At 39.4% G+C, this 22,877-nt stretch overlaps 1 non-coding gene across 1 annotated transcript; it reads right to left on the reverse strand.

The window, feature by feature from the left end:
- Positions 1–2,297: 2,297 nt before the first annotated feature.
- Positions 2,298–2,404, reverse strand: LOC122724464. The gene has a single exon (XR_006351837.1). It is a non-coding gene; the product is annotated as a small nucleolar RNA R71 (small nucleolar RNA).
- Positions 2,405–22,877: the final 20,473 nt, after the last annotated feature.

Here is a 22,877-nt window from a genome sequence, read left to right on the forward strand (position 1 = left end):
ATTTTCTGCAAAATAAGATTAAAACAACAGAATTAAGCAGAAAAAGTGTAAATTAAAATTAAAAACAACATAATAAAATGGTCTAAATTTTGTCTGATCACTAGCCTATCAAGTTTTTAGCATCGTTGCCAGGGAATAACAACATTAATATTAGAATACTAAACTCTGTTATTACTTTAGACATTTTATTTTATTTTATTAATTTTTATTTTTATTTACTGGTAATACAGGAGAAATAAGAGTATTATAAAACCTTTGCAGTACAACCCAGAGATTGAACGCACTTGTTGTCATAACATAAAGAAAGTTAGAGAAAGTAAGAGTGCTAATCCAATAGCAACTGAACTGAAAATTGAACTAAATATGGCTAAAAATAGGGCTATTGTTGAAGCTTGTGATGAAAACACCAACAATGTAGTAGTTGCAAATCCAGTGGTTGGAGGAGAAGCTAGACCACAAAACTGTAAAGAAATCTAGAGATCATTGCAACCAAAAATTACACAGCGAAAAAATAGAAGATCTTTGTTTCCGCTTTCAGGATCTGAGTGCTTCGTTTAATTCAAAAGGAAGGATAAAGATATTAACCTTTTAGACTTGATGAAAAAAAACTGTTCTGAACTGATGGTGCTGCTTCTGAAACGAACATCCTCAATAGTATCTACACAAATGTTTTCGTCTGGGGTGCTAGCTCTCTGAACGGATGGATTAGCTATGTGCTCCAAATCTACAATCCTGAAAAATGATTACAAAAACTCTCCTCATGCAACTCAAAGAAGGTGTTTTATGTTCACTTGTTTTCTCTCAATCTTTTCATTTTCTCACACTTCTTTTCGTAAAAGAGTTGTGTTCAGCCCCATCGTTACAGTATCGCAAATACTAATATATCTATGCGATAAGTCCTTTTCAAAAGAAAACAAAAAGATCTTTTTTCTGTAACAGTTACAGATAGGCTGCAGATCTTTTAAATATTATTATCTTATAATAATAACAAAAATTAATATTAAATAATAATATCTTTATTAATATTATTATTAATTATACTAATGAGCTTTTAGCTCATTAATATGACATAGCACATCAATGACGTCCTTTTGTGTGTGACCCAATAGGCTCACATTAATTGATAATAGGTCTAGTCCAACAAGACCCATAAATCATAAGCGGCCTCTAGTAAGATATTATGACTACCCAATTAATATGAGGATCAATAGTCTGATAAAGCCTAATAAACAGAACATGTATTAATTCATTTGTCACACGATATCTAGTTTGAACATAAGTCATGATCAATGTCAAACTTATAATACTCAAACTTATGATTTCTCGATCTCTAAGTAGACTGTTAAAATCAAATAATATTGATCATATTATCAATTCATTTGAGCACGACCATGCATTTCTCAATCTCACTTATCGAGTGGCCCAGAAGATATCTCTCTTAAAGAGAGGGACAAATTCTATCTTGATTGTTCAATATCCTCTACATAATTTCTATTATGTTCAATCATAACCTTTATGATTATCCGATTAAAGACAATGTTTGGTTATGTCAAAACATAACAGTCTTTATGTTGGAAACTATGACAATCTCAAGTCAAAGGATTAAAATATAACTATCTTGAGATTCACTTATGACAATAACCTATGTAGTGATCTCAATGTGGGTCCATCCAATACTTTGTTTTCTAACAAGTATCTATGATTATTGATTTATATAAACATATACATAATCATCTCATGATTATCAATCAATAATCATACTAATCATATTTTATTATTATCATTATAATAATAAGTAACTAGGGATGTTAATCATTATTATGTAACATGCAAATAAATAATAATGATAATAAAACCTCTTTTATTAATAAAAAAAATGACATACAAAAGGTTCAAGATAATGGCTTAGGGCAAATACACTAAAAGAACTGCAGAACACTTTGAAACTATATCAGACCTGACATCAGACATATTGGGTTAAGCATTGTTAGACTAGGAGTGCAAGCCAAAAACTTTGATCTAAAAATTTCATTGGTACAGATGTTTTATAATGCACTTCAGTTTTGCGGGTTACCTAGTGAGGATCCAAGTAACCATTTGGAGCAATTTCTAGATGTTTATGACAATTATAAGCAGAATAATGTATCAGATGAAGCGGCTAGATTGAGGTTATTTCCTTTCACATTGAAGGATAAAGCCAAGAAGTGGTTACAGAACCTTCCACCCATATCAATCACTACCTGAGATGATTTACAGATAAATTTTTAGAAAGGTTCTTTCCATCAACAAAGACATCCAAATTGAGGAATGAAATCTATCATTTCCTGCAGATGGACTCAGAGCCACTTTATGAAGCCTAGGAGAGAATGAAGGACATACTTAGGATATGTCCTCACCATGGATTACTAAATTGGATGGATATAGATAAATTCTACAATGGACTCAATGCCAACACAAGAAATATGGTAGACAATGCAGCTAGAGGGTCATTTATGAGAAAAGAAATCCCTGAAGCCTTTGCCCTTTTAGATGAATTGGCTATCACAAACTTTGAGTTTTTCATGGATAGGATTCCACCTAGGAGACCTAAAGGAATGCATGAGATTGACACTGTTTCTGCACTACAAGCTTAGGTAGAAGTTTTAAGTAAAAGGTTAGACAAAATTACTACTGATTCTGTTAATTCTATGGTGTAGGTCTATGAGAATTGTGCTGGCAACCATGATTCCAAGGAGTGTCCTATGGACTACTCTCTTTTGCAAGCTGAGAAGATTAATTATACGGATAATTAGGGATGTTAGAAAAACAATCTATAATCTAACACTTACAATCTAAGTTGGACAGATCATCCGAATCTCAGGTGGAAAACTCAGTCACAAACTCAAGTTTTGCCACCTCCACAGAGTGCACCACCTAGATTTCAGCCACCTAAGAAGAAGAGCAGTTTGGAGAGCATAGTTGAAACTCTTGCTAGAGCCACTAATGACTTTATGGGAGAAACCAAATCCTTCTTGGGAGAAACCATATCCAACCTCCAAAATCAATAATCTACTAATTAAAAATTTGGAGGTACAAATGGGATAATTGGCAAATCTAGTATCCAGTAGAACCAAGATACTTTGCCTAGCAATACTAAAAAAAATCCAAAAGAACAGTTAAAGGAAATTGCCTTGAGGAGTGGCAAACAGTTGGAGGAGCTACCTCCAAAGGAGCAAGCAAAGACTGCTGAAGAGGAGGTAGTAGAAGAGCCTAAGGTAGAGGTGGTTGTACCCTCATACAAACCACCAATTCCTTTCCCTCAGAGGCTCAAGATAAATATTGAAGTTAAGAACTTTCTAAAATTCTTGGAGGTATTTAAAAAGTTGCTCATTAACATTCCTTTTACTGAAGTATTGGATCAGATGCCTAGCTTTGCAAAGTTTCTGAAGGAAATTCTCTCCAATAAAAGAAGGTTAGATGATCAGGAGACTGTGATGCTTACAAAGGAGTGCAGTGCCATTATTCAGAATAAATTACCTTCTAAGCTTAAGGATCCAAGGAGCTTTACTATTCCTTGTAACATTGGTAATGTGGAATTCATAAAAGCCTTATGTGACTTAGGCACTAGTATTAACTTGATGCCTTTATATGTTTTCAGGAAACTTGGGCTTGGAGAAGTGAAGCCTACCATAGTATCCTTACAGCTTGCAGATCGTTCAGTAACATATCCTAGAGGTGTGATAGAGGATGTGTAAGTCAAAGTGGATAAATTTATCTTTCTAATGGACTTTATTATTCTTGATATGGAGGAAGATCGAGAAATTCCAATGATTTTGGGACGCCCATTCCTTACAACTGGTAAGGCACTCATTGATGTTCATCAAGAAAAATTAACTTTGAGAGTGGGGCAAGAAGAGGTAGCTTTTAATGTTTTGCAATCTTCTAAATATCCTAACACTATTGATGTTTATTTTAGGATTGATACAGTTGATGAATGTGTTATGGATCATTAAATGATTGTGAAATTAAGTTTGAAAGTGAATCTGACTACATGCTTGATGATGTTGTTAAAAATTGTTTTGAGCCGTTGGTTGAGAATATTGCTGTAGTTAATGACTTAAATTCAATGCATGAGATCAGTGAAAGTACACCAACACCTAAGCTTAAGCTTAAACCACTTTCCTCACATTTGAGATATGCATTTTTAGGGGAGTCTTCCACACACTCAGTTATTATTTCTAATCATTTGGGGGTTGAAGAAGAGATTAAAATGCTTAAAGTGTTGAATATGCATAAGAAAGCACTAGGTTGGTCCATTGATGATATTAAGAGTATTACCCCTAGTCTTTGTATGCATAAAATTTTGATAGAGGATGACTGCAGACCTTTTATTGAGCATCAGCGTAGATTGAATCCTAATATGAAGGAAATAGTTAGAGCTAAGGTAATAAAGTTGCTAGATGCGAGTATCATCTATCCCATCTCAAATAGCAACTGGGTTAGTTCTGTCTAGGTATTTTCAAAAAAAAGGGGGATGACTATGGTGATGTAACGACCCCAAAAAGGACCGTCACCGGCGCTAGGATTCAGGTCGGCTTAAGGCCGCCAGAACCCGTAGCAAGCCTGCTATACTCTCTGTGTACCTGTACAACTCATACATGATCAAACAGTTTCTGTAAAAATAACAACTCTGTGCTGAACCAAGGCTTAACCTGTGCATGCACTATCTCTGTACTCTGTACTCTGTACTCTGTACATCTGTACTCTGTACATCTGTACTCTGTACTCTGTACCCCTGACTAGAGCTTGCTCTAGATGGGTTATCTCATACCTGTTAAGCCTGGTTATAAAACATACAGAAAAACATATAGACATATACAGATCATGTACAATACATACATCACTAGGTCTAGGTCAAGCAACAACTAATACATCTCTTTAATATTACATGTCCACTCTAAGCTATTACAGATCTCTTTACTCTTTCTCTTTCTGTACTCTGCTGGACTGTCCCTGTACACTGTACACTGAACCTGCAAAACTGGGGTTAAGGGAGTGGGATGAGCTCTATAGCCCAGTGAGTAGAACAGTAAAACATCTCAGTAAAATATGATCTCATGGAATGCACCATATCACAAACAAGCCACATCAAGAGTAAACCTGTCACCACATAGTCCCAGTAACTCTGTGCCAGGGCGTAGAATCGAGCACCTGGTCTTCCTGTCATATATGTATATGTGTATATAACACCTGTGAACTTACCATTGCCAGGGCGTAGTCAAAGGCTCCTGGACTTTACTATATACCTGCCAGGGCGTAGTCAAAGGCTCCTGGTCTTTGCTATACATGCCAGGGCGTAGTCAAAGGCTCCTGGACTTCCTGTCTGAGACTATTGGATCATTCAGCATTCACTCACATCACCAAATAACAATGCAATGCAACATAGTCGTGAATACTAATGAAATCAACCTATGGCATAAACATGATGCATGAGATATGCTAAAAAGTAGTTTGTGGTTCAATTAAAAGTCATAAGTTTAGTTCCACTCACCTCTGGCTAACTGGACTGACTGACTCTGCAGGTTTATCTCTGGAGCAGTACTCACTGCTGCTCTCTCTGGTTCCTCTGGTCTGTAACACATAAAGATTCAAATGAGGGACCAGACTAACTTATCAATACCTCTATTATACTCCCCAAGAATCCCCTGACACTCACTTAACTAGCCATGCAAAGCATGCAAAAGAAAACTGGACAGGACACTTTCGGCGGCAGGTTCGGCGGCCGAATGTCCTCTCCAGAGACGAAACTCAAGCACCTTCGGCGGCCGAATCTCAAGCTTCGGCGGCCGAACCCTTTCGGGGGCAAGTTTCGGGGGCCAAAACATACTCCAGAGACGAAAGTCTCTAACCTTCGGCGGCACCTTCGGCGGCCGAAGTCCCCAACAGAGCCGAACATGCAAAAACACTCGGGGGCAAGCTGTGGCAACCAAGTCACCATGCAGGAGGTTCGGCGGCCGAATGAACTTTCGGCTGCCGAACCTGAGTTCATCCAGAACTCAGTTTCAACGGCAAACCATCTTCTCCTTCCCCTCAAGCTCTCAAAACATGCATATCTCATCTACTCAACATACATATACTCATGTATATGATCACAGGGGTCCAAAACTATCTAATACCCCAAACAACAAATCAAACATACCACAGAAACATATATTCATGCATATATCCGCAAACCTCCCGTTGAAAACCTAAACATGCATCGTTCTCTTCACAACTCCCATAAAACCTTCAGAAAACATATAAAAACATAGGCAACACATCACTTACCTCCTGGTGAGTGATCTCAACAAAGGAAAATGGATCACCTCTCTTCACCCTCACTAACTCTCCAAAGCTCACTTTTTGCTTCAAAACCTTCACAACGTGGTAAATGAGCAAACTCCTGCATGAGCTGCTCAAAACACTTGCAGATGAGTCATAGAAGACGTGGCTCATTCATGGCAAGAATCTGAGGCCAACATCTGGCAAAAGCCATGACTCAGCTCACTAGCCAACTCATCGTCGGCTGCCCAATCACAGGCAAGACCATGCAACATTCGGAGGCCGAACTTCCCTTCGGAAGCCAAACACTTTCGGCGGCCGAACTTACTTTCGGCGGCCGAACTTGGCTCAACTGCATTAGGTCATTTCAACTCAAAACTCACTTCCCTTAACCTTAAAACCTCTCATAACCCTTAGAAAACACAACGCCTACCCTTATATAGAATCCCAACACCCCGGATTCCACCAGACATTAGGAATTCCGGTGCCGGATTCTAGCCGGGTGTTACATTCTCCCCTCCTTAAGAACATTCGTCCTCGAATGTTCCTAAAACACACAAAAACAAAACACAAGGAGAAAACGAACCTCCAAACAAATATGGATACTGCTGGAGCATAGACTCCCGCGTCTCCCATGTGCACTCTTCGAGATTATGGTGGTTCCATAAAACTTTCACCATCGGAATCTCTTTGTTCCTTAGCTGTCTGATCTGCGTGTCCAGAATCCGCACTGGCTGCTCTAGATAGGTGAGATCCGTATGAATCTCCACCTCAGGCTCACTCAGAACCTGATTTGGATCTGACACAAACTGCCGTAGCATAGAAACATGAAATACCGGGTGAATCCTCTCCATAGAAGCAGGCAAATCTAGCTTATACGACACATTTCCGATCCTCTGCAACACCTCAAAGGGTCCAATGTACCGTGGAGCTAATTTACCTTTCTTCCCAAAACGAACCACTCCTTTCATTGGAGACACTTTCAGCAATACCCAATTACCCTCTTGAAACTCTAACTGCTTTCTGCGAACGTCTGCATAACTTTTCTGTCTACTCTGAGCTGTTCTGATTCTCTCTCTGATCATGGGCACCATTCTACTGGTAATGTCTACTAACTCTGGCCCTGCAAGAGCCTTCTCTCCTACCTCTTCCCAGCAAACAGGGGATCTGCATTTCCTCCCATATAATGCTTCATAAGGAGCCATCCCAATGCTAGTATGATGACTGTTATTGTAAGCAAACTCCACCAAAGGTAGATGCTGCCTCCAAGAACCGCCAAAATCTAACACACATAGGCGAAGCATATCCTCTATGGTCTGGATGGTCCTTTCTGACTGTCCATCAGTCTGTGGGTGGAAAGCAGTACTTAAATCCAATCTCGTGCCCATCGCACTTTGCAGACTCCGCCAAAAGCGGGAGGTAAACTGAGGTCCTCTGTCTGAAACTATAGACACTGGAACTCCATGTAATCTCACTATCTCATCCAGATAGACCTGTGCCAACTTATCCACAGAATAGTTACTCCGTACTGGAAGAAAATGAGCAGATTTCGTGAGTCTGTCCACAATCACCCATATCGAGTCTATCCTGTTGGACGCTACTGGTAAACCCACTACAAAATCCATGGCTATGTTCTCCCATTTCCACTCTGGAATCGGTAATGGGTTAAGCATTCCGGCTGGTTTCTGATGTTCTAATTTCACCCTCTGACACACCTCACAGGCTGTCACAAACTGTGCCACTTCTTTCTTCATGGCTGGCCACCAATAGACCCTTTTCAGATCCTGATACATCTTAGTGGCTCCTGGGTGAACACTATATCTCGCATTATGAGCTTCCCTCATAATGTCTTCCTTCACACTGCCCCGATCTGGTACACAAAGTCGACTCCCAAAGCGAAGGATCCCTTTGCTGTCAAATCTGAACTCTGCACTGTTGCCTGACTGAACAGTCCTAGCAATTTTCATCAACTCAGGGTCCTCATGCTGTCTCTGAGCTATCTGCTCCAGAAACACAGGTGTCACCCTCATCTGTGCTATCAACGCACCTGTACCAGACAACTCTAGCTGTAAGCCCTCATCAAAGAGCTTATAAAGCTCCATCACAACTGGTCTCCGCTCTGTTGCTATATGGAATAAACTGCCTAGTGACTTCCGGCTTAGGGCGTCTGCAACAACATTCGCCTTACCCGGATGATACTGGATCTTACAATCATAATCACTGAGCAATTCGACCCACCTTCTCTGCCGCAAATTCAGCTCTCTCTGACTTAAGATGTACTGTAAACTCTTGTGATCAGTGAAGATCTCGCATTTAACCCCATAGAGGTAATGCCGCCACATCTTAAGTGCAAAGATAACTGCTGCCATCTCTAGGTCATGGGTAGGGTAATTCAACTCGTGCTTCTTCAACTGTCTAGAAGCATAAGCTATTACTCTATCACTCTGCATCAATACACAACCCAATCCCACTCGAGATGCATCACAGAACACTGTGAACTCTTCATGACTGACAGGCAGAGCTAACACTGGTGCTGTAGTCAATCTCCTCTTGAGTTCCTCAAAGCTCTCTTCACACTGGTCTGACCAGATAAACTTCTGGTTCTTCTGAGTCAATTTGGTCATAGGAGCTACTATCTTTGAGAAGTTCTGAACGAACCTCCTGTAGTAACCTGCCAGTCCCAAAAAGCTTTTAATCTCAGTCACTGTCGTGGGTCTGGGCCAGTTAGCTACAGCCTCTATCTTCTTGGGGTCTACCTCAATACCCTCTGCTGATACTACATGTCCCAAGAAGGCAATGCTCCGTAACCAAAACTCACACTTCGAGAACTTGGCATATAAACCATGCTCTCTCAGTGTCTGCAACACAATCCTCAGATGCTGGGCATGCTCCTCTGCATCTCTGGAATACACTAAGATATCATCGATAAACACAATGACAAAGTGATCCAGAAACTCACTGAATACCCTGTTCATGAGATCCATAAATGCTGCAGGGGCGTTAGTCAACCCGAACGGCATCACTAAGAACTCATAATGCCCATATCTGGTCCGGAAAGCTGTCTTAGGCACATCTGCCTCTTTGACTTTCAACTGATGATACCCAGATCTCAGATCTATTTTCGAGAAACAACCTGCTCCAGCTAGCTGGTCAAATAGATCATCAATCCGAGGTAAGGGATACCTATTCTTGATAGTGACCTTGTTCAACTGTCTGTAGTCGATACAAAGTCTGAGGGATCCATCCTTCTTTCTGACAAAGAGCACTGGAGCACCCCAAGGTGAGGTACTAGGGCGGATGAAACCCTTATCTACCAAATCCTGCAACTGGTCTTTCAACTCTTTTAACTCTGCTGGTGCCATCCTGTAGGGAGGAATAGAGATAGGTCTCGTACCTGGCAGCAACTCAATTTCAAACCCTATCTCCCTATCAGGTGGTAGTCCTGGCAAATCGTCTGGGAACACATCGAGAAACTCTCGGACTACTGGTACTGTGGCTGGTTCCCTCACCTGACTGTCTAGCTCTCTCACATGAGCTAGAAACCCCTGACAACCCCTCCTAAGCAAACGACGAGCCTGAAGGGCTGAAATCATACCTCTGGGTGTACCTCTCCTGTCTCCTCTGAAGACACACTCTGACCCATCCTGGTCTCTAAGACTCACTAACTTCTCTCGACAGTCCAACGTAGCACCATATGCAGATAGCCAATCCATCCCTAGAATGACATCAAAATCTGTCAAGTCTAGAACCACAAGGTCAGCTGGAAGGTATCTACCCTCAATAAACACTGGACTGAAACGACAGATTGACACTGCCACTGATGGGTCACATCTAGGTCCACTGACCCAGAGAGGATACTCTAACTCAGAACTGATCAAACCCAATCTCTCTATGGCTCTCGAAGCAATAAAGGAATGAGAAGCACCGGGGTCCATCAAAGCATACACATCTGAACACCCAATGATGAGATTACCTGACACCACTGTGTTCGACGTGTTAGCCTCCTCCTGTGTCACTGTGAAAATCCGTGCTGGGGCTACCGGATTTCCACCTCGGGAACCTGCTGCTGAAGTAGAGGCTGCCCCTCTCCCTCTACCTCTGCCACTAGTCTGAGGCATGACTGGAGCTGCTGGCTGTACAACTGGCTGTACCACACTGCCAGAACTCATCTACTGGGATGGTGCAAAAGTCATCTGCGGACAATCCCGAGCAATATGCCCTTCCTGTCCACATCGAAAACAAGCTGTAGATCCCAACCGACAAACTCCTCCATGTGGTTTTCCGCATCGTTTGCAGACTGGAGCTGTGCCAGAGCTTGAGCCACTACCTATTCCCAGACCTGTCTTTACTTTACTCCAGAACCCTTTCCTTGTTCCTCTCGCTCTATCCCATCTCTTACTGCCTGTTGAACCTGAACTGGGGGCCTTAGAACCCGAAGCCTGTGCCTTTAACTGTTTCTGACTTTTAGCACTAGCTTCCATCTTCCTAGCTGCATCTATAATAGAGTGAAAACTCTCCTTTTCTGCTGGAAGGATCAAAGAAGAATACCTGGGATGAAGTCTCATGGTATATCTCCTCGCCTTCTTCTGATCAGTATCATAGGCCTGACCCACGTACTGAAGCAGATCTAGGAACTTATCTGTGAACTCATCAACAGTCATCTCATCTGTTTGTCTCAACTGTTCAAACTCAATTATCTTCATCTCTCTGGAACTGTCAGGAAAAGCCCACCCTGCAAACTCATTGGCGAACTCTCCCCATGACATGCTGTCCATTCTAGGCTCCACATAATTCTTAAACCATTCTCTGGCCTTCTTGCATTTTATTGTGAAACCTGCCATCTCAATGGCTCTCCTATCATCTGCTCCCAATTCGCTGGTGATCATCCTAACTGCTCTGAGGTAATCAAATGGATCATCTCCCGTGTTGTATTTCGGAGCATCCAATTTCAAATACTCCGTCATTTGAACTTTACCTCCAGATGAGCTAGGTTCATGTCTGTCAACAACAGGGGCTACTGGTTCTGGTGGTAGTACTGGGTCATTTGGCTCTAGGTGTGCTACACTTTGATGGGTAGGGGAAGATGGATACATAGGATATGGTGGGTAGTAAGGATAAGGCATATAAGGCATATACGGAGGATATGGCACAAAACTCGAGTACTCCGACATACCTCCCATCGGATACTCTGGATAGCCAAAACCTGAGGTCTGAGCACCTCCCTGCGACTCTCCCATGCCTTCCTCAAAACTGCCTATACCCATGCTGTCATCTATCTCCATAGCTTCCCTCCTTTCCTCTGATCTTCCTCCCCTAGCTGTTCCTCTTCTGCTCTCGTCGACAGACCTTCTCGGGTCTATTGACGTACCTTCCCTGCTAGATCTCTGAGACCTTGCCCTTGGCAATGCAGGAGGACGAGCAACTGGTCTCTCATTCTCTGGTGGGACTCCAGTCAATCGAGCTGATCGACGAGTTCCTCGCATCTTTGCTCGCTCTGAAAACACAACATATAACATACCACTTTAGCACATAAACATCACATATCAATCATATACATTCAACACTCATGGCATATCATAGCAGATAGGACTCAAGACCCTATCCTAGTGGACATGATTTCCTATTGTGCTTGACCACTTCTAACCTGTCTGAGCCCAACACTGTCTCTATAGGTCCGATCATGTGAACCTAGGGCTTTGATACCAATCTGTAACGACCCCAAAAAGGACCGTCACCGGCGCTAGGATTTAGGTCGGCTTAAGGCCGCCAGAACCCGTAGCAAGCCTGCTATACTCTCTGTGTACCTGTACAACTCATACATGATCAAACAGTTTCTGTAAAAATAACAACTCTGTGCTGAACCAAGGCTTAACCTGTGCATGCACTATCTCTGTACTCTGTACTCTGTACTCTGTACATCTGTACTCTGTACTCTGTACCCCTGACTAGAGCTTGCTCTAGATGGGTTATCTCATACCTGTTAAGCCTGGTTATAAAACATACAGAAAAACATATAGACATATACAGATCATGTACAATACATACATCACTAGGTCTAGGTCAAGCAACAACTAATACATCTCTTTAATATTACATGTCCACTCTAAGCTATTACAGATCTCTTTACTCTTTCTCTTTCTGTACTCTGCTGGACTGTCCCTGTACACTGTACACTGAACCTGCAAAACTGGGGTTAAGGGAGTGGGATGAGCTCTATAGCCCAGTGAGTAGAACAGTAAAACATCTCAGTAAAATATGATCTCATGGAATGCACCATATCACAAACAAGCCACATCAAGAGTAAACCTGTCACCACATAGTCCCAGTAACTCTGTGCCAGGGCGTAGAATCGAGCACCTGGTCTTCCTGTCATATATGTATATGTGTATATAACACCTGTGAACTTACCATTGCCAGGGCGTAGTCAAAGGCTCCTGGACTTTACTATATACCTGCCAGGGCGTAGTCAAAGGCTCCTGGTCTTTGCTATACATGCCAGGGCGTAGTCAAAGGCTCCTGGACTTCCTGTCTGAGACTATTGGATCATTCAGCATTCACTCACATCACCAAATAACAATGCAATGCAACATAGTCGTGAATACTAATGAAATCAACCTATGGCATAAACATGATGCATGAGATATGCTAAAAAGTAGTTTGTGGTTCAATTAAAAGTCATAAGTTTAGTTCCACTCACCTCTGGCTAACTGGACTGACTGACTCTGCAGGTTTACCTCTGGAGCAGTACTCACTGCTGCTCTCTCTGGTTCCTCTGGTCTGTAACACATAAAGATTCAAATGAGGGACCAGACTAACTTATCAATACCTCTATTATACTCCCCAAGAATCCCCTGACACTCACTTAACTAGCCATGCAAAGCATGCAAAAGAAAACTGGACAGGACACTTTCGGCGGCAGGTTCGGCGGCCGAATGTCCTCTCCAGAGACGAAACTCAAGCACCTTCGGCGGCCGAATCTCAAGCTTCGGCGGCCGAACCCTTTCGGGGGCAAGTTTCGGGGGCCAAAACATACTCCAGAGACGAAAGTCTCTAACCTTCGGCGGCACCTTCGGCGGCCGAAGTCCCCAACAGAGCCGAACATGCAAAAACACTCGGGGGCAAGCTGTGGCAACCAAGTCACCATGCAGGAGGTTCGGCGGCCGAATGAACTTTCGGCTGCCGAACCTGAGTTCATCCAGAACTCAGTTTCAACGGCAAACCATCTTCTCCTTCCCCTCAAGCTCTCAAAACATGCATATCTCATCTACTCAACATACATATACTCATGTATATGATCACAGGGGTCCAAAACTATCTAATACCCCAAACAACAAATCAAACATACCACAGAAACATATATTCATGCATATATCCGCAAACCTCCCGTTGAAAACCTAAACATGCATCGTTCTCTTCACAACTCCCATAAAACCTTCAGAAAACATATAAAAACATAGGCAACACATCACTTACCTCCTGGTGAGTGATCTCAACAAAGGAAAATGGATCACCTCTCTTCACCCTCACTAACTCTCCAAAGCTCACTTTTTGCTTCAAAACCTTCACAACGTGGTAAATGAGCAAACTCCTGCATGAGCTGCTCAAAACACTTGCAGATGAGTCATAGAAGACGTGGCTCATTCATGGCAAGAATCTGAGGCCAACATCTGGCAAAAGCCATGACTCAGCTCACTAGCCAACTCATCGTCGGCTGCCCAATCACAGGCAAGACCATGCAACATTCGGAGGCCGAACTTCCCTTCGGAAGCCAAACACTTTCGGCGGCCGAACTTACTTTCGGCGGCCGAACTTGGCTCAACTGCATTAGGTCATTTCAACTCAAAACTCACTTCCCTTAACCTTAAAACCTCTCATAACCCTTAGAAAACACAACGCCTACCCTTATATAGAATCCCAACACCCCGGATTCCACCAGACATTAGGAATTCCGGTGCCGGATTCTAGCCGGGTGTTACAGGTGACTAATGAGAAAAATGAGTTGATACCCACTAGGATAGTCACAGGGTGGCATGTTTATATTTATTATAGAAAATTGAATAAGGCAACATGCAAGGACCATTTTTCTTTACCTTTTATTGACTAGATGTTGGAAAGACTATCTGGATATCCTTATTGTTGCTTTCTAGATGGATATTTGGGATATTTTCAGATTTTGATTGCACTTGAGAATCAAGAGAAAACCACTTTTACTTGCCCACTTTGCACAGTAACAAGAAGTTTTTGAGAAGAAGGAGAATTGTCATGGAGAGGGAAGAATAGAATGTTGAATTTGAATGAAGAAGGTACTGCCCTTGATAGAGCATATTTTAGACCATTTTATAATGATATTATTGATGTTTATTTACATCTTTTCTGCCTAATTTTGTGATTTTGATCTTATTTTGCAGAAGATAGGTGTAAAGAGACAATATGGTGAAAATGCTCTTAAAACTGCAAAAAAAGTGCCAAATATGGAAAGTGTCAAATAAGGAAAGTTTTCAGATAAGGAAAGTTTTCAAATAAGGAAAGTACAGAAGCAAAAGCAGATAAGGAAAGCACAGTCAGAAGATTATTTGAAATTCAAATTACATATCTTTCTTTCCTTATTTAAAGATGTGCAGACACTTCAGCAGTCAAATCTTCCTATTTAGGCAGCAAGATTTCAAGAAGACGCACTTGCCTCTCTTGCATTCAGTATTCAAGATTTGAAATTCAAACGAAGTCTCCACCTAAAAAGGAAAGATTGGACAACATATCTTTCTCTCTGCACATCCCCATCCGCGCGCCACCTTCCTTCTGAAGAGCCATCCGCGCGCCTCCTTCCTTCTAAAGACCTTGCAATGCGATTCTTTCCTTTTCAGACACAACTTGGGCAGCAAGCACCTCTCGGGCAGCAAGTAAGGACCTAGGGCAATACTTTTAACTATAAAAAGACACATAAGGAGCCTCCCCATGCTTTTTCTACTCTCCCTTGGACACACCTACGGGATTGCAAGTCACCCCATCTCTTCTTCTTCCTTTCTTTATTTTTGGTTTTTGTTTCAGCCATGAGTGGCTGAAACCTTTTACTCTAGTTGAAGATTAGTTGTTTTATGGATTGTGAGATCTGAACATACATTGTTTGTCTTTTGGTTATTCAATATTCATACAATTTCATGCTTGATTCCATTATTGCTTTGTTATTTTGATCAATGTGGCCACTTGATTCTTGATTGCAAGGTAATATATTGTTAGTTTGGATAATTTTAAGTCCATAATTGCTTGGATTGTTCAAACATAAGAACACTTGGTGTAAAAACTAAGGAAATTGTATGATCTAGCAACATCTCATGCGTTTGGGTAGCTAGAATTGGATCTCTCTATTTCTTAATGCAATTGATAGTTGTTTATTGCCTGAGGCCTAAGGACGTTCCTTGGCAACTTGTTGATTAGTAATTAATTAGAGGACGTTTCCTAATTAGTTTATGATTAAGGAGAGACATGGTGGTGAGAAGCGTCTTCCATCTCTATAACTAATCTATTAAATCAATCAAAAGAATATAAGTTTCAATGATCAATCCCAACAATTGAAGTGAATCTGATTCTTCAACTAGAGCTTTCTCATTATTGATTTCTTTTATTTTAATTATTTGCCTTTTTTTATTGTTTTCAGTTTTAGATTAATTGCATCAATCTCAAAACCCCCCCCATTTTACTTTCAGTTTATTTGCTTTCAGTTTATGTCATTTCAGTTTACTTCTCTTTCAGTTTATTTTTATTTCAGTTAATTCTCTTGGTATTGATAAGGAAAATAAGTAAGTTCTCAATTCCTTGTGGATTCGATCCTTTCACCACTATCTACAGTAGTAATATTATTGATAACCGGAAATGTTATTTTTGACCGGCTTCGACAACCGTGAGTCAGCCCTATTTTAATTTCTTCCTCTGTTGCCTTCTCTGCCTGTGTTGTTTTTCCAGTCTGTATGGACAAACAGCTTGGTCGAACAATGATCTGTGGTGTGGTCTGGCAATCTTCTTACGCACGGGCTTAGTGTTTGAAGCTTGTTCTCTTTTACTCTCTTTTGGGCAGTTTTAAGGCCATTTTTACCGAATTACCCTTTTACACCATTTTTTGCAAAATAAGATCAAAACCACAAAATTAGGTAGAAAATGTGTAAATTAACATAAATAACAACAGGAAACATGGGTCTAAATTTGGCTTGATCAAGCATCTACTTAATATTGCCAGATCCTTACTTTTACAATCTCAAATATCCAAAATTTTCTGGATGTATGCTCTATCTCATGCTACATTTCTTATAAATAGATTACCAACACTTTCTTAGTGATCAAACTCCTTTTCAAATGCTTCACATGCATTCTCCAGATTTTTCACAAATCAAGGTTTTCGATTGTCTATCATATGCCTCAACTTTTGTTTCTAGCAGATGTAAATTTGATCCAAGGGCTAAAAAATGCCTCTTTCTTGGCTATAAAGATGGCACAAAAAGGATTCCTCCTTATGGACCTCAAGAGCAGAGATGTTTTTGTATCCAGGAATGCAACTTTTGAAGAACATATATTTCCATATTCACAGTCTCAGCCTCCTGTCATAGTTCCTTCTCTTCTTAAAACCATCAGTGTAGATTATGATGATGATTGCCATCCACCTCGCATACCTTCACAATCTCAAAGTGATCAGTCCAAATTTAGACCATTTTATCATGATGTTATTGATGTTAATTTACCTTTTTCTGTCTAATTTTGTGATTTTGATCTTATTTTGCAGAAAATGGTGTAAAGAGGTAATTTGGAGAAAATGCCCTTAAAACTGCCTAAAATGGAACCAAGGAGAGCAAGCATGCCAAGTTGCAACTGAAGAGGAGATAAATAAGGAAAGTAATTTGAAATTCAAATTTCAAATCTCCAAGAGCGTTCAAAATTCAAAATTCAAGATTTAGCTTATTAAGGAAAGTGCTAAATAAGGAAAGTGGCAAATAAGGAAAGTGCGGTCAGCAGAGAAATTTGAAATTCAAACTTCAAATCTTCAAGAATCCCTTTCCTTATTGAAGAAGCCAAATCTCAAGAAGATGCACATTCAAAATTTTGAAATTCAAAATTCAGCTTGTCAAGGAAGCCAAATAAGACATACTTGCCCCCCAAGTCTTGCACATTTAAAATTCAAAATTCAAAAGGAGACTCCACCTCATTAATGTACACTTGGGCGGCAAGGGCAGCAACTTAGGCAGCAAGGAAGGCCAACTTGGGTAGCAAGGGAGAGCTAGGGCAACACATGAAAGCTATATAAGGATCACTAAAGGTTGCCGCACCAATTCTTCTCTCTTCTCTCTTCTCTTCAGATTCGGCACACTCCATCTTCTCTAAGGGCTTCGGCCACCTCTTCTCTTCTACCTTTCTTTTATTTTCTTGTTTTGTTTCAGCCATGAGTGGCTGAAACCTTTAATTCTAGTTGAAGATTGGTTGATACTTTAGTTGTTTTATGGATTGGGAGATCTGAACACACATTGTTTAACTTTTATTTTTCAATATTCATGCAATCTCATGCTTAATTATATTGTTGCTTTGTTATTTTTATCAATATGTCCAATTGATTCTTGATTGCAAGGTAATAAATTGTTAGTTTGGATAATTTTAAGTCCGTAATTGCTTGGATTGTTCAAACACAAGTAACTCTTGGTGTAAAAACTAAGAAAATTGCATGATCTAGCAATATCACCATGCGTTTGGATAGGTAGAATTAGGTCTCTCTATTTCTTAATACAATTGACAGTTGTTAGATGCCTAAGGCCCAAGGATGTTCCTTGGCAACTTGTTGATTAGTGATTGGTTAGAGGACGTTCCCTAATTAATTTATACTTAAGGAGAGATATGGTGGTGAGAAGCGTCTTCCATCTCCATAACTAATTTATTGAATCAAACAAAGGAACCTAAGTATCAATGATGAATCCCAACAACTGAAGTGGATCCAACTCTTCAACTGGAGCTTTTCTCATAATTGAATTTCTTTATTTTTATTATTCGCTTACTTTATTGCTTTCATCATTAGTTCAATTGAATCAATCTCAAAACCCCCTCTTTTTACTTTACTTGCAGTTTACTTTTATTTTACTTTTAGTTTTCTTTTTCTTGGTCTCGATAACAAAAATAGGTAAGTATCAATTCCCTGTGAATTCGATCCTTTCACCACTATCTGCAGTTGTAAGATTGTTGATAACTGAAAAGGTTATTTTTTACCGGCTTCGACAACCGCACAGTCAGAAAGTCACAGTCAACCTCTTTCTCAACCCATAAGATCATCTGTTAGAACCAAAAGAGTGCCTTTTTACCTTCAAAATTATCACTGTAATTTGAACTCAGCTACTCCTCATTCTTTTACGTACACAAATAACATTTATTCTCTATATTCTATTTTATCATATAAATTTCTATCTTCACCTCAGTTACATTAAACCTTATCCATTACTACCCCATACTAAACCAAAGACTTATTCACAAGCTGCCAAAATTGATGAATGGAGATAGGCAATGGCTATTGAGATTGAAGCCTTAGAACAGAATCATACATGGACTTTGGTTGATCTTTTAGCTGATAAAATTCCCATAGGATGCAAATGGATTTATAAGATCAAGTACAAGGCTGATGGGAAAATTGAAAGGTACAAAGCAAGGTTAGTTGCTAAGAGTTATACACAAACTAAAGGCATTGATTTTTTTTTTTTGACACTTTTTCACCTATTGCAAAGATGACAACCATCAGAATTTTGTTAGCCTTAGCTACTATTAAAGGCTGGCATTTACATCAATTAGAAGTTAATAATGCCTTCCTACATGGAGAATTAAATGAAGAGGTTTACATGGTTCTTCCATTTGGTTTTCAGCCTACTCAACCTCATCAAGTTTGTAATTGAATAGATCCTTATATGGGCTCAAACAAGCCAGGCGACAGTGGTTTTCCAGGCTCTCTCAGTCCTTGCTTTCTAAGGTCTATAACTAATCCAAGTCTAATTATTCCTTACTTGTTAAGATTGTTGGAGATTCCTTTACTACAATCCTAATCTGTGTTGATGACTTAATTCTAACACGAAATGACATGGCAGAGATTCAATCCATCAAGTTTTTCCTGGATTCTACTTTTAAAATTAAAGATCTTGGCAATCTCAAGTATTTCCTGGGTTTAGAAGTTCTTAGATCCTCAACTGGTATTCACATGTCCCAATGAAAGTATTCATTGGAACTCTTAGAGGAAATAGGTTACTTAGCTTGTAAATATGCTAAAACTCTTATGGATTGCTCCCTTAAACTTTCCAAGAAAATAGTTGTCCCTCTCATAGACAGTTCTTCCTATCAAAAACTGGTTGACAAACTTCTTTATCTAACCATTACCAGGTCTAACCTCTCCTTTGTCACAAATCAATTAAGTCAGTTTCTTTCTACTCCCACTGACTTACATAAGAAGGCTTTACAATGAGTACTCAAATACATAAAAGTTGCTTCTGGTCTTGGATTATTCTTTCCTTCATCCTTTCAACCCAGTATAAAAAAACCAGTCAAATAGCGACCAAAATTTTCATCATTAAATGGCAAAAATTGATCGCTATTTGTAAATAGCGACCACTTAATGACCACAAAAGAGTGGTCGGTGTTTGTCTTATCGCTAAATATTTAGCGACCAAATGAATTTTGGTTGCTATTTAGCGACATTTAACGATAAAAAAATGGCCGCTAATCGAGGGCCTAAAGAAAGTTGACATCAGCCAAGTTGGTCGCTAAATTAGTGGCAACTGGATCGTTGACTAATGATCGCAGATTGGTCGCTATTTGATCACAAATTGGTAGCTATATTTAAGATAAATGCTATATTTTGGTTGCTATGTCTTTGGTAATTGGTAGTAAATGGAAGAAAATTTCAGTTGTCATTTACAATTTAGTCGCTGATATGGACAGTTGGTCGCTAAATTGTAGCTGATTGATCACTAATGGCTCCATCTAAAGCTATTTTGTTCCCTTTTTTCTATTATATTCCTAAACTTGTTGTAATAACATGTATACATATATTTCAATCCACAATTTTGCAATCTAAAACACCAAAATACACTAGTATAGTCTAACATTAAAAATCATAAATACTAAAAGTACATAATTGTTTGAAACTGTGTCAGGAAGTTTAAGTATTTAAATAGTATTAAAAATTAAAACAGTTAAATAATATATTCATATCATGAAATATATGAAGCTGGCTAGAAGCGGGTCTCATCCTAATCCATTTGTAAATCATCAAGAGACCCATGGGCTGGATGGATATTAGATGAGGAAGTATGTTGTCCAATCTTCAATGCCCTTAGTTCTTCACGCATTTCAGCTATCATGGGATTTTGGTCCTCTATAAGTTTATGCAAATTATTATGCTTCTCCTCCATTTCCTTCTTCCGTTCTGGTGATTGGGATGATGATATATTTGTTGATGTCCCCTCTGATCCTATCTGGGTGAAGGCAGAAGAGGTAGCGCTGTCTAACCCATAAACTCGGCTTCCTTACCACCCTCTTGATGTTTCAATGAATAACTCATTCTCATTAACAGTTCTTCCACCTTCTTCCACATCTAGTCCCACATGCTGGCTTGTATGCGGTTCTTTTAACTTCAGATAATTTTCCTATACAATCAAATAGTAATATATCAATTTGAGTATTAAAGTAAGAAAATATGCTAATACCTACAAAACATGACAATCATAATACATGCAAGATACCATAATTATATACCTTTAAGACATCATAATAGCAAAATTTCAAAGTGCAATGTAAATTTCTTAAGTAGCAGGGCTATCTCTTAACAAACATCAAATGAATATTTAATAACATATAACAATTACCTGAAATATCAACCTACAATAATTAGATTGAAGGATCATCATCTAAATCCTAAGAGTAGCAACTCAAGTCTAATTGCGCAGACCAAATCACAAATTGCAGTATTTTATATCCGTAAAATACAACTTCAAGTACTAATCAAATGCATATAATCCAAAATTAATCATATAGAAACTTACATAAACAATTTCAGCTTGTTTATTAATAAATTTATTACGGGTCACTTTTCTTTGTATGCGTATGGAGAAACAGCTCAGCTACTGTTAGAGGAACTTTTTATGTAGAAGTATTTTGCAAGCGCTTAGCATGCTCCTCATATGTAATGGACCCGCCTGTATGCTCAGCTGCTGTTGGAGGAACTATCTCTGTTAGGTGATTCTTCGAATACTTTATTGACTTTGGCACATATTCGGAAGTGCTCCAATCTAAGTTTTATTTATCTCATACTTCAACTGATATATAAGCACTCCCATGTTTTTCTTCTTTTCATTTGTAAAAAAGTCTTTTATTCCATGCCTTCCTCACTGTTGCAGCACTTTCCTCATCCTAGTAAAATTCTTTCTACAAATTCATTTAATTAACACATATAGCACAATATAGATTATAACATATTTAGACTATTAGAATGCATAATATATTCCATACCTCAAATTGTTTAGTGGATTGTGGGATATTTTTCCATGAAAAACTCTCTTCGATATTGTACTTCTAAAAAATCTTTATGCAGGCATCGAATGTCTTCTCAGATGGCATAAGACTATAATAATTTAACAATAAGAACGTAATTTATAAATAATCAATATAGTTATTTTCCAAATAATTAACCAAAACAAAAACTATTAAATTAGATAAGTAATCTTAGTATACTTACTTTCCACTTCTATGCACATAACAGAAGGTCATGGTCACATGTGATGAGGCTGCATATGAGTAGTCTCCCATGCTCGGTATAGATCTGTTAGTACCCGACCCATGAATAGAGCTTAAAGAGGTGGGTGGCAGGGGTACACAGGATGCTGGGAGGGCTTCATTAGTTGCTGGAGTAGGTACATAGGCTGTAGGAGCTACTAGAGCAAGTGTAGAGGCTGTAAGAGGCTGCTGGAGAAGGTGCATGGGCTGTAAGGGCTAGTAAGCAAGGTGCATGTGCTACTGGAGCAGGTGTAGGGGCTATAAAGGCCGCTAAAGCAGGTGCAGGGGCTATAAAGGCTGCTGAAGCAGGTGCAGGGATTACAAACGCCAAATATAGCAAAAATATTTACTATGCACCTGTTAGTTTCCTAATCTATGTAATTTTTATCATTGTTTAAAATTGAAAAATGATAAATATAGCAAAAATGTTTACTATGCACCTGTTAGTTTCCTAATATATGTAATTTTTATCATTGTCTAAAGTTGAAAAATTATGTCTCTTCATCTTCTTCTTTAACCACTTCAGTTATATAAACTTCACCACCCTATAGACCATTTAATGTATCAGGTATTCCCTCTTCAGTTAATGCTAAAGGTTGGGAAGCTACATTGTCTTCTTGATATGCAACTACTGTTGAAGCTGTTGATGCTGCAACAATGTCTGGTAATTCGATCACTGGTACTCAAACTTTGCCCATTTTAAAGAAGGATAGGGAACGAAATAAATTTGTTGTGTCTGGCTAGCTAAAACCAAAGGCTTATAATTTTGAAATCTCCTTCTCTAATTTACATCCACGATA

Source organism: Manihot esculenta, chromosome 8 (assembly GCF_001659605.2).
Source record: "Manihot esculenta cultivar AM560-2 chromosome 8, M.esculenta_v8, whole genome shotgun sequence".
Classification (NCBI taxonomy): Eukaryota; Viridiplantae; Streptophyta; class Magnoliopsida; order Malpighiales; family Euphorbiaceae; genus Manihot; species Manihot esculenta.